This window comes from Budorcas taxicolor, chromosome 7 (assembly GCF_023091745.1).
Source record: "Budorcas taxicolor isolate Tak-1 chromosome 7, Takin1.1, whole genome shotgun sequence".
Taxonomy (NCBI): Eukaryota; Metazoa; Chordata; class Mammalia; order Artiodactyla; family Bovidae; genus Budorcas; species Budorcas taxicolor.
Window position 1 is genome coordinate 14293723 of NC_068916.1, and position 9677 is coordinate 14303399.

Consider the following 9677-nt stretch of genomic DNA (forward strand, 5'->3'; position numbering starts at 1 on the left):
ACTGACTAATGATGAGCTTTGGGCATTGAGCCCTGAGGTCATACCATTAAAAATAATTGGCCAGTGCCTCCAGCTCTTTAGTTTGCCTGTTCTAATATTGTGAGTCCACACCTATGTCTCCATCCTTGGTAGGAACCTGCATCAGAAGGTCCAGTCTGAATATGTCTTCCTGCCCATCCTGAGGAGGGACCCTGAGACTTCATCACACACCAGGCAGGAGAGGGACAGTGAGTCTGTGCTCCTTGGTCATGCTCCAGCAGAGATGCAGCCCAGCCCAGTAAGTGCAGAGGGAGACAGTGGTTGACAGCGGAACTATTTCAGCATTATTTCCTCCTCAAGAGCAACAAATATGATAGTTTTCATAGAAAGGTAGGAAGACACCCATCTACATGGTTTTGGAATAGTGACTTTTGAAATTTATGTATTTGGTTCTGGTTGGCATATGAGAACTCTCATTCAGAGTTCTGCGTATGCCTTACTGGTTCTGGTTCTGACTGGCATCCTTCCCATCAGAGCACCTAATGAGTCTCTGTAAACTTTCTTTCACACATTTAAATAAAATGAAATGGTGATGAACAGATGATGAAAATGAGGAGGATAAAGCTCATCATAACATCATGTACTGTTATTCAAGGCTTCCTAAGTATCAGGCTCTGAGGCACGTTTTATGTTTCTTGCTTGATTCTGTCTGCATAATCTTTCCCAAATTATTAGTGCACACATTATTATTATTTAAATGAGAGGAAAGAAGCAGAGCATTTTATGTCATATCTACCACTTCATGTTAAAGTGTTAAAGCCAAGTCTGAAGCCTGTCAATCTGGGCAGACTGACTCCAGACACAGAGCATCAGGGCAGACTTCCCCTTTTCACCCAAACAGTCCTGTCACTTCCTGGCAGAGACTCCCTGCTTACTGTGCCCTTCCCCTTGGAGTTGTCTGGAGGGCACAGTGTTGGGCAGGTATCACTTGCCACATATACTATAGGAAGAATGTCTGAGATCACAGATGAAGCCATAGAAATAACTGGCACCTGATACTTTAGGGTAGATCTCTGTTGATGCTGTTCTTTGATTTCACTTCACCTGTCCACTTTCTCCTCTATAGTTAGAATGAGCTAAGTCAATCATGAAAGAGACACAAAATCAGTCTTAGGGTCCAGTCCTATTAAGGAAAATGAAAACATTTAAAATCATATACTCCAGATGTATCCATAGTTATACCTCTCTACCTCTGCTGAAAACTTTCAGAAAGTCTATAAACAATGAAATTTAGGGCATGGGACTCAGAGAAGAAAAACATTTAGTTTTGAATCCTGTTTGCTTCACTCATTCTTAGTGTACTGTGGGGTAATTTCTTAGAATCTTTGAGATTTAGAATTATCAACTGAGGGATTCCTCACTAATACAGAACCACTGGATTGGGACTAAGCAAACAGGCTCACCCTCAATGCAATAACTATGTGATGGACGCACAAAGAAATGGAAAAATACAAATTTGATTTTGTTACTAATAATGATAAGGCTATTTGTCATATCATCAGGTTTAAATATCTCTAGATCTGATGTTGTGGTTTCCTTACATCCCTAACAGGACATTTTATTTTTGTTTCTACAAGTATATTCTTCCTAGACTAAGAGAACTGAGTGAGGCTCATTTATTTCTGATTCCCCAAAACCTATATCTTGTTGGTGCAGAAGAGACACCAAGGATAAAAATACCCAGTTAAGTGTTGAATAAACTCTTTTTTCATGGAAACAACATGTGAGCAATATGGTCCACACGGTGGACCAATTATGTCAGTGTTTTCATCCTTTTCAGAAAGTCCCACAGGACTAGAGAAAAGTTAAAACACTGGTTGTTTCTGTCTATTTCATGGACTTCCTTTGAGACTTGTTATTTTCCATTTAATAGCATCTGCAACATTCAATCATTGAGAAGTCATTTAAGAAATTTTGGTAAATATGGGGGGAAAGAGTTAGAAAAGAAGAGGACATGCACATTTTAATTCACATGCCTAGCCATATTTTAGGATTTGATGTTATCTGTGCTCCACCTCTGAGATAGGAAAGGCTTTGAACTCTCTGTCATATACTCCATGATACATCATTACATTTTGGGCATTGCACTTAATTAATAAACATGCATGTGTACTAAGTCACTTCAGTTGTATCCAGCTATTTGCTACCCCGTGGACTGTCTCCTGCCAGGCCCCTCTGTCAGTGGAGTTTTCCAGGAAAGAATACTGGAGTGGGTTGCCAAGCCCTCATCCAGGGGATCTTTCTGACCTGCATCTCTTATGTCTCCTGCATTGGCAGGCAGGATTTTTACCACTAGCACCTCATGGAAAGCCCTATTAATAAACACATTATCCCAATAATGATTAAAATTCTTTATACAACTGACCAAGTATTTATTGTTTCCAACTTCCCTCTGGTGCCACATGTATTCTAGAGTAGGTGTTAGATCTTCATGTCCAAGAAGAGAAGCACAGAGAGCTTGAGATAATTGCACATATTTCACTTACAAGGATGAAAGACCCAGGACTCTTATCACTGATCTGCTTTTTCCTGCACCAGCTCTCAGTCATCTCCACTGTAGCTAATGTGTTTCTTTTCAAACCTACTTGGCTCCCATAGGTGATGTAATTCCTTCATCCTCTTTTGGTTCAGTGAGAATCTGCGAATCATGGGACTGAGGTCGCAGTTTACAGAGGACATAATGGCACTAACATGGATGACTGTAAGGTTTTCAGTGAATAATCATGCAAACTGCAGTCCAGCTTTGAAATTTAAGGTTGAGAAGATTTCCTATACAAGGTGAAAATGGCATGGATGCAGTTGACAGAATATTATATTTGCACTGAAACGAGTACAGGGAATTAGCTTTCCTGGTGGCTCAGACAACAAAGAATCTACCTGTGATGCAGGAGGCCCAGCTTTGATCCCTGGGTTGGGAAGATTCCCTCCAGAAGGAAGTGGCAACCCACTCCAGTATTCTTACATGGAGCCTGGCTCCTCTGTATCCTTACAGAGGAGCCTGGCGGGCTCCAGTCCATGGGGTCGCATGGAGTCAGACACAACTGAGCACACATATACCAAACTGGTTATGCACCCACTGAGAGAACTTAACTAATTACCACTCACATGTTATGTACTAATATCCATTTGTCTGAAACAGAGAAATGTACAAGAATGTTCATTGGATTGTTAGAAGCAGGAACTGATATAAATAAAAATAATATATGTAATGTAAACTAAATATTTATTTAATATATCAGTTCAGTTCAGTTCAGTCACTCAGTCGTGTCCGACTCTTTGTGACCCAATGAATTGCAGCATGCCAGGCCTCCCTGTTCATCACCAACTCCTGGAGTTCACTCAGACTCACATCCATCGAGTCAGTCATGCCATCCAGCCATCTCATCCTCTGTCGTCCCCTTCTCCTCCTGCCCCCAATCCCTCCCAGCATCACAGTCTTTTCCAATGAGTCAACTCTTTGCATGAGGTGGCCAAAGTACTGGAGCTTCAGCTTTAGCATCATTCCTTCCAAAGAAATCCCAGGGCTGATCTCCTTCAGAATGGACTGGTTGGATCTCCTTGCAGTCCAAGGGACTCTCAAGAGACTTCTCCAACACCACAGTTCAAAAGCATCAGTTCTTCGGTGCTCAGCCTTCTTCACAGTCCAACTCTCACATCCATACATGACCACAGGAAAAACCATAGCCTTGATTAGACGGACCTTAGTTGGCAAAGTAATGTCTCTGCTTTTGAATATGCTATCTAGGTTGGTCATAACTTTTCTTCCAAAGAGTGTCTTTTAATTTCATGGCTGCAATCACCATCTGCAGTGATTTTGGAGCCAAAAAAATATAAAGTCTGACACTGTTTCCACTGTTTCCCCATCTATTTCCCATAAAGTGATGGGACCGGATGCCATGATCTTCATTTTCCGAATGTTGAGCTTTAAGCCAACTTTTTCACTCTCCTCTTTCACTTTCATCAGGAGGCTTTTTAGTTCCTCTGCACTTTCTGCCATAAGGGTGGTGTCATCTGCATATCTGAGGTTATTGATATTTCTCCCGGCAATCTTGATTCCAGCTTGTGTTTCTTCCAGTCCAGCGTTTCTCATGATGTACTCTGCATAGAAGTTAAATAAGCAGGGTGACAATATACACCCTTGATGTACTCCTTTTCTTATTTGGAACCAGTCTGTTGTTCCATGCCCAGTTCGAACTGTTGCTTCCTGACCTGACTACAGATTTCTCAAAAGGCAGGTCAGGTGGTCTGGTATTCCCATCTCTCAGAATTTTCCACAGTTTATTGTGATCCACACAGTCAAAGGCTTTGGCATAGTCAATAAAGCAGAAATAGATGTTTTTCTGGAACTCTCTTGCTTTTTCAAAATATATCAAATTATGTATTACTGCACTTAAATGTGTTAAATTTGTTAAAGTGAAATTAATTTATATAAATTTACCAACTGAAGAAAATGCTGTCTTTCCTTATGTAATAATGTGTGTCAGAAAACTGTTTGATGTAGTTGTATGTACTTCACAAGAGACTTAACCAAATGGTGTGGTAACGAAGTGCATTCAGAGGCAGTATGGATATTATTTTTTTAGGGAAGATTTTTTAAAAGCTGGTTGTATGTGTGTTAGTCACTCCATCTTGTCCAACTCTTTGCACCCCCATGGACTGTAGTCCATGAGGCTCCTCTATCCATGGAATTCTCCAGGCAAAAATACTGGAGTGGGTTGCCATTTCCTTCTCCAGGGGATCTACCTGACCCAGGGATTGAACCCAGATCTCCTGCTTTGCAGGTGGATTCTTTACCGTTTGAGCTACTACAGAAACCCTAGAAGCTGGTTATGGATATGTAAATGAATATTGACATTATGAAAACATTTACAAGAAAACATATGTCAAGTTCATCACACTGGTTGCTTTGGGGACATGTATGCAGGGAAGTGGGATTGAACTGAGGTTCCAAGAGAAGTTAAATTTTATCATTAATGTTTCAAATTTCTACAATATGTGGGATCTGAAGAAATATTATTACATGTTTATATTTTAAGAATAAGTGTGGTATTCATGACAGTATTAATCAATAATATTCATGGAGTCTTTTCTAAGTGTTGGGCAATATTCATTCTAAGGCAGTGAGACACTCACCTATAGAGGTGCTGAAATCGGTTCTAGGCTAACTAAGCAGGCTAACTAAGGTCAGGGTAACTAAGCATTTTTAAATAAGCACATGTAAATAATTGATGAAATGGAACTGAACATCACTGCTCTAATCAATATAAATGATTTTTTAAAACTTTCTTGCAATGGTCCTATTGGTAGGTTCAATTACTATCACAATTTCATAGATAAGGAAACTGCTCAGATGTGTTTGCATTATTCTATTTAAATCTTTTTCACAACACACTCCCTTGTCATTGCAATATTTTTTGAAATAGAATATGGATATATGTCTGTTGACAGATGAACAGGTAAAGAAAATGTGGAGTGTATATAAACAATGGGATATTACTCAGGCATGAGGGGAGATAGTTAGAGAGGAATCAACATGAACCCTCTGTTATATTTTTTTTTGTTCTGTGTTACATTTATGTTTTTAATTAATTTACTTATTTTAATGGAAGATAATTTAAAAATTGTGATAGTTTTTGCCATACATCGACATGAATTGGCCAAAGGTACACATGTACAACCAACAAGGACTTTTTGTATAGCACAGGGAACTCTGCTCAATGTTATGTGGTAGTGTGAACAGAAGGGGATTTTGAGGGAGAATGGGTACATTTACATGTATGGCTGAGTTCCTTTGCTGTCTGCCTGAAACTATCACAACATTGTTAACTGACTACACCCCAATATAAAATAAGATTTTTTTTTAATAAGAAGTTTTTAAAAAGAGCTGTAGTTGTGAGGCCTAGTGGTGGAGAAGGTAGAGAAATGTTGGTCAAAGGATATAACTTTTGCTAAAAAATGAATACATTCTGGGGATCTAATATGCAGTCTGATGACTATAATTAATAATTTCGTATTGTGTTCTTGAAATCTGCTATGAGAGGTTTGTTTACCTTACACCACAAACACGTGAGCACAAATAGAAGTTATGTAAGGTGACATACATTAATTAATTTGATTGTGGTAGTCACAATTTGTATTGTAGTAAATCATCATTTTGTACAAGTTTTCATAAACTTCATGTGGCAAAACCCAAATATAAGCAATTTTGTCAATCACTTCAATAAACTGAAAAAAAAAAAAAAAGAAAAAAAAAGGAGTATTAGTTCACCAGCAAAGAATGGACTCCAAAAAATGTAAAGTGGTCTCACACATTAGACATTTAACTGAGCTGGTAGGAAAACAAACACTGTATACGATTAAAAAAAAATTTCAAGAACGTTTCTAAAATTTCATTATCATTTAATCATTGACAATGCTCTGTATGCTAATGTCATAATTATAGTCACTAATTCTGTATGATCACGTGTGCTGAATTAAACCATACAGATCAAATTTTTAAGTCCACCAAAGTCAAATGAAGTATATACTAAATGATTTTTTAAATGCAACCCTGATAAGTGAGTAATCACTTATTTCATGAAGGAGGGAAGACAGGAAAACCAATAATAAAACTCTGAATATCACTTAAATATGTTTTCTGATTGTAAACATTCATTTTTAGTTTAGAATCCAGATGAATAATTTCTTCATTTCATAGAGATGTAAAAATATTCCAAATAAAGGAAACAACTAGAATTTAATTTAAATAAGATTTATACAAATATGTTTCATTTCTTTGAATTATATTTTTTCTTAAAGGGGGAAGGGAATTTCTCTTTCTGTATTACTTCTAAAGAAGTAGGCTGTATTTAACTGAGATCATAGATGTATTAATTCTAATGTTCTTGTTCCCTTTCACTTTTATGTGGAGTTTTATAATCTAAGAGTTTGTAGACAGATGTGTCTAGCAGAAACTAAGGAGGAAAAATTCTAAGCAAATAGAATTTGTCATAGTGAGAAATATTGCTGGAGGAACAGGAGTGTATAATCTTAGAAATAAGTTGCTTGAATCCAAAATATGGACACAGTCTCAATGCCCGTTTACTTATTTCCTTTGTTTCCAGCCCTGTTTCCTTTTTCCAAAGGTGTCCGAGATACACAGAACTGGAAATCTAACAAGTGTCTCAGAATTCTTCCTCCTGGGCCTCTCAGATGATGCAGAACTGCAGCCTTTGCTCTGTGTCCTCTTCCTGTCCATGTACCTGGTCACCGTGTTGGGGAGCCTGCTCATCATATTAGCCGTCACCTCTGACCCCTGCCTCCACACCCCCATGTACTTCTTCCTCTCCAACCTGTCCTCGGTTGACATAGGTTTCATCTCCACCACAGTCCCCAAAATGATTGTGGACATCCAATCTCACAGCAGAGTCATCTCCTATTCAGGTTGCCTGACTCAGATGTCTATTTTTATCCTTTTTGCACGTACAGATTGTATGCTTCTTACTGTGATGCCTATGACAGATTTGTGGCCATCTGTCACCCACTGCACTACATGGTCATCATGAACCCATGCCTGTGTTGCTCCTTAGTTTTGGTGTCCTTTTGTGTTAGCCTTTTGGACTCCCAGGTGCACAATGTGATTGTGTTACAACTTACCTGTTTCAAGGATGTAGAAATTTCTAGTTTCTTCTGTGACCCTTCTCAACTGCTCAACCTTGCTTGTTCTGACACTTTCACCAATAACATAGTCAGCTATACTATCGGTGCCTTGACTGGTTTTCCCTCTATCTCAGGAAACATTTTCTCTTACTATAAAATTCTTGTCTCCATTCTGAGAGTCCCCTCATCAGGTGGGATGTACAAAGCCTTTGCCACCTGTGGTTCTCAGCTGGCAATTGTTTGCTTATTTTATGGAACAGGTCTTGGTGTGTACCTCAGCTCAGCCATCTCACAATCTCCCAGGAAGGATGCAGCAGCCTCGGTGGTGTACACTGTGGTCACCCCCATGCTGAACCCCTTCATCTACAGCCTGAGGAACCAAGACATCCAAAGGGCCCTGTGGAGGTTCCTGGTAGCACAAACTCAACTTAGGACCTCGCAACCGATTTGCGTGTATACTAAAAAATGTAGCAAAACTAAACCTGGAGATCTAAAAATTCCACCTCTCTCATGACACCATTTTTATAGCTCTTATGGACTTCATGTCTCTCCTCACTTTCTACCTGAATATTACTTCTCTTTACAGTTTATCCCCCTGCCAGTGCAGGAGACACAAGAAACACAGGTCCAATCCCTGAGTCTGGAAGATACCTGGAGGAGGAAATGGCAACCCACTCCAGTATTCTTGCCTTTGAAATCCCATGGACAGAGAAGGCTGGTGGTCTACAGTCTGCAGGGTTGCAAAGAGTCAAACAAGACTGAGCATGTGCAAACACACATGGTTTAATATGACAGTGGGGAATTCTAAGAGTCTTCTGTATCAAAATCACTCCTTGAATGAATCTCATTAATATCTATGGAGATTCTATATTTTATCTTTGGTAGCCCACGCATCCTCAAAAGATGAATAGTTCTCCAGGCAAGAACACTGGAGTGGGTTGCCATTTCCTTCTCCAAGGCATGAAAGTGAAAAGTGAAAGTGAAGTCGCTCAGTCGTGTCTGACTCTTCACAACCCCATGGACTGCAGCCCACCAGGCTCTGCCATCCATGGGATTTTCCAGGCAAGAGTACTGGAGTGGGGTGCCATTGCCTTCTCCGGTGGAGAAGGTTAGAAGACTTAAATCTGTTTCAGAGAAGGCTTTGAAGAGAAGGGGCTTATTTGGTTTTATGATAAGAAGGAAGAGGTAAGAGAAAAATAATATTTAATATTTCATGTGTTTCACTCTGTGTCATTCACAGAATTGTGGAGCCATACATTGCTTCATCAGTTCAGTTCAGTTCAGTTCAGTCACTCAGTCGTGTCCAACTCTTTGCGACCCCATGAATTGCAGCACGCCAGAGGTACCCAAATCTGAAGTCCGTAACAGACATGGTTATGGAAAAATCAGCAAGAAGCAAATTGCCCTGACAGGTAACGTGTTGATTGCTCGATCTCTTGGGAATGTATGGCTCCACAACTCTCAGCATGTTAACTGAAGCCTTGCTGAGCTTCACAAAGGTGCTACTGAAGATCTGCCGGAGGCGAAGGAGCTGTAGCACCTTTTGAACCTTTGGGCTCACGCCGTTGACACCTCTGATCCTGATGACAAATGCCAATTTGGGTTCTGCAGGTACATAGAAGTTGCCAGCTTTTTGTTCCATCCTAGCCATCCAAATTTCAGTTCTGTACATCTGCATGTATTCCTTGTGGTAATGCTTAGCTTTTTCATAGATAAGCTTCCTCCTTGCCTTTCAAAGCATCTTTTGGGCAAACTTCTTTCTCAGGTGCTTAATCTTAAGCTCTGTGAAATTCTTTTGCTTTTTCTTAGGGGTTTCAGGCACAGTAGGAACCTCCTTTTTTTTCTCTTCTGCACACTTCATGGTTCCAGCTGGAAAAGAGGTATCTCAAAATTTTTGTGTGTGAAGAGTAAATACGTTGGAGCTATAAAGTGTTTCAAAGAGTTCCCTGCACAGAGTAACAAACGATTCAATAAACCATAACTATTTCAGTTGAATCAAA

The 9677-nt window shown here is 39.6% G+C and overlaps 1 pseudogene; it reads left to right on the plus strand.

The window, feature by feature from the left end:
• Positions 1 to 248: 248 nt before the first annotated feature.
• On the plus strand, positions 249 to 8191 carry LOC128050518 (putative gustatory receptor clone PTE01; annotated as a pseudogene).
• The last annotated feature ends 1486 nt before the right edge of the window (positions 8192 to 9677 follow it).